Source organism: Schistocerca gregaria, chromosome 6 (genome assembly GCF_023897955.1).
Source record: "Schistocerca gregaria isolate iqSchGreg1 chromosome 6, iqSchGreg1.2, whole genome shotgun sequence".
Taxonomy (NCBI): domain Eukaryota; kingdom Metazoa; phylum Arthropoda; class Insecta; order Orthoptera; family Acrididae; genus Schistocerca; species Schistocerca gregaria.
This window is the reverse complement of record NC_064925.1, coordinates 577,848,076-577,851,439: the sequence shown is the minus strand read 5'-3', so window position 1 is coordinate 577,851,439 and position 3,364 is coordinate 577,848,076. Positions and strand designations below refer to the sequence as shown.

The 3,364-nt window shown below is 45.8% G+C and overlaps 1 non-coding gene across 1 annotated transcript; it reads right to left on the bottom strand.

Moving 5' to 3' along the window:
* Positions 1 to 3,075: 3,075 nt before the first annotated feature.
* Trnas-cga (transfer RNA serine (anticodon CGA)) lies at positions 3,076 to 3,150 on the bottom strand. The gene has a single exon. It is a non-coding gene; the product is annotated as a tRNA-Ser (tRNA).
* Positions 3,151 to 3,364: the final 214 nt, after the last annotated feature.

The following is a 3,364-nucleotide window of genomic DNA, read 5'->3' as shown; positions in this document are numbered from 1 at the left end:
ACGTCGGATCTCATACATCACAACGGTGTAAACTGTTGGAAAAGTAGACTGTCAACTCCTACCTCAGCCTCCTTGCAAACGCTGACGTTCCCCTTCAGATTAGTCAGATCTAAGAAACTCTCGTGGCATCAAGTACCATTTCAACGAAGAACTAAAGGAAACAGTATAAAACTGGCATCTAGATCAAGGTAAAGAATTATTCACTCAAGGGGTAAGACGAGTCGGAAGAAGATGAGACAAGAGGGTAAACGTTGGCAATGACTACGTGAAAAAATATACAAGAATTGTATTGGTTAAAAAAAAGGTGTACAGCTGTTTGTCTATTTAATTAATGAAGTACCCTAGTTGGACAAGACATTGGATTTTAACAGTCAAAAAGTATTCAGTTCAGTCACATTTCTGAGAATCTATTCAATATTCTTAGACGTTCTGTATGCACCTGGATCCACGGTTTGCAGGATACTGTGCGTGATAAGTACGAGCTGTGTTTCACATGTACGGTGTTTTCTTCGTAAATACTGATGTATGAGCGGTCATCATTTCCGTTAAGTCAAACGCTGCTCTCTTCTCTTTGTCCAGGGGCATTACTCCAATAGTATGGTTGTAAACACTCAGTCGACTCTGAAAGATTCGAAGAGGGATGAACTTAAAATTACAGCTTTTAGGCGGTCTATGAAGACCATAAAAATGTGTTCATACACTCAGGTGACAAACGTCACGGGATAGCATCGTGGACACAAGCTCTGACTGGGCAGCTCACTTGTGGAGCTGTCATTTGTGATAAGGTGATTGGTGTGAAAAGGTTTCCGAAGTGATTATGGTCGCACGACGGGAATTACCAGTTTCTGAAAGCGGAGTGCTAGGTGGAGCTAGATGCATGGGGCATTCCATTTCGGAAATTGTTAAGGAAATCAATATTCCGTGTTCCACAGTGTCAACAGTGTCACCATGGACAACGCAGTGACCGACAGCAGTCACTCAACCACCGAGAGCAGCGGCGTCTGCGTTGAGTTGTCAGCGCGAACAGGCAAGAGACACTGCGTGAAGTAACTGCAGAAATCAGTGTGGGACGCGCGATGAACTTATCCGCCAGGACAGTCCGTCGAAATTTGGTCTAAATGGACTATAGCAGCAGACGACCGACTCTAGTGCTTTTGCCAGCATCACGACGTCCCCTGGGCTCGTCGCCGTACCAGCTGGCGACTGGTCTGACGAGTACCAATGTCAGCTAGTAAGAGTTGATGGTGGGGCTCCAGTGTGGCGCGGACCTCACGAAGCCATAGATCCAGACTGTCGACAAGGCACTGTGCAAGCTGGTGATGGCTACATAACGATGTGGGCTGTGTTTGTATGAAAACGTATCACTGTCTGCAAATGGTTGCATTCGGCTACTTAGACAACATTTGCAGCAAATTACGATGAAATTTTTATTGATGACAGAGCGCTGTGTCACCAGGCGATAATTGTTGGCGATATATTTGAAAAACATTCTGGGCAGTTCGTGACAATGGTGTGGCCACCCAATGATTCCCTTCGAACATTTCCTGTACAGAATCCAGAGGTCACTTCGTGCACAAAATCCTGCACCGGCGACACTTTCGCATTTATGGGCAGCTACGCACGCAGTATGGCTCAGTATTTCTGCAGGGGACTTCCAACAACTCACTGAGTCCGTGACACGTCGGCTTGCTGCAGTGCGACGGGCAAATGGAGATCCGACACGACGTCACGACTTTCTCACCTCAGCGTAGGAGAATACTTTCCGGACTACATCTTTAACGTTTCGTGAAATCTTCAACAACTCGTGCGCTTGGCAAAAGAGTGAAATCGTGCACCTGCTGTTCCCCTCTTTCCGTGTCCCAAAACACCCGCGAACGCAGACGTGTAATCTACGAACAACGTCAGCGCTGATAAGGTGAAGGACTTAAAAGTGACGGAACAAATTTGTTTATGCTCCACGTTACGTAGTAGCTCAAACAGGTTGCCTGCGACTCTGACGTCAGAACACAGTGGCTCGTAATGACAGCACCAGATATTCTGGGCCCTCGCTTGTGTTATTCGGTAGCTATCTACGGATCAAGCACCTCCAGTATGAGCGAGTTTCGTCTCCTGCCTCGTTCGCAAGTCGTATAGGAGCGAGTAGCGCATTTCATCTTCTTTACTTGCATAATACGCCCGGTTTCACCGTACGCGATATATGTGTACGGAAAGTGGAACTTCCTCAGACTACTACATGAGAACAGATTGTCAGGATAAAAGAAGCCCTTAGCGTGCAGCCCTTAACCCTCCTAGCAATTTCCGACTTTTAATGTTTCCTACAGCCCTCTCATACCAACCAAATTTATTCACAATTTACGCAGTTATCCTCTGAATTTGCACTACCCCCACTCTTTCCAGCTTGATGAGGCTCCCAGATATGTGAACAGGACACAAAGATAAAGCGCACGAGTGACACAAAGCTACAGTTTAGCGATGTGAGTAACACCTCTTAAATACAACGTTAACATTGCAAGCATTACATTTTCAGATTGCATGAGAAGTTTAGAGAAGGTCATTACCTTGAGGTGGATTTAAAGAACTGATAATGACTACTAACGATGACAGAAACAAAAAGAGAAAGCCAAAATTTATTGTGTAGTTTCAGCAATGTAATTCTTCCTTTTACCAAGCTTCTTCATGCTTGTTTTGTTATTAAAACTGCCTTTTCGTCCTGCTAGTTACTTTATTTATCCCATACGCGTTTCGCCTTCTCCTGTTCTAAGGCATCATCAGTGAGGTCTATAACGATACAGTTGTGTTAGTTGTAGAGTAACAAACAGTTCACTTCGGCATTTTTTGTAAAAAAAATATTTACTTACGATTTGCGATCTGCGTTTCCTCACATCTGGTCTGGAGGTCGCACAACCACTTTTATCACTACCATACAATCACATCTTTGTGTTCTCGCCTTCCACACACTATTCACCATGTTTCTCACATGGCTTAGCCACAGCCTGGGGGATGTTTCCAGAATGAGATTTTCACTCTGCAGCGGAGTGTGCGCTGATATGAAACTTCCTGGCAGATTAAACCTGTGTGCCCGACCGAGACTCGAACTCGGGACCTTTGCCTTTCGCGGGCAAGTGCTCTACCAACTGAGCTACCGGAGCACGACTCACGTCCGGTACTCACAGCTTTACTTCTGCCAGTATCCGTCTCCTACCTTCCAAACTTTACAGAAGCTCTTCTGCGAACCTTGCAGAACTAGCACTCCTGAAAGAAAGGATACTGCGGAGACATGGCAGAAGTACAGCTGTGAGTGCCGGACGTGAGCCGTGCTTCGGTAGCTCAGTTGGTAGAGCACTTGCCCGCGAAAGGCAAAGGT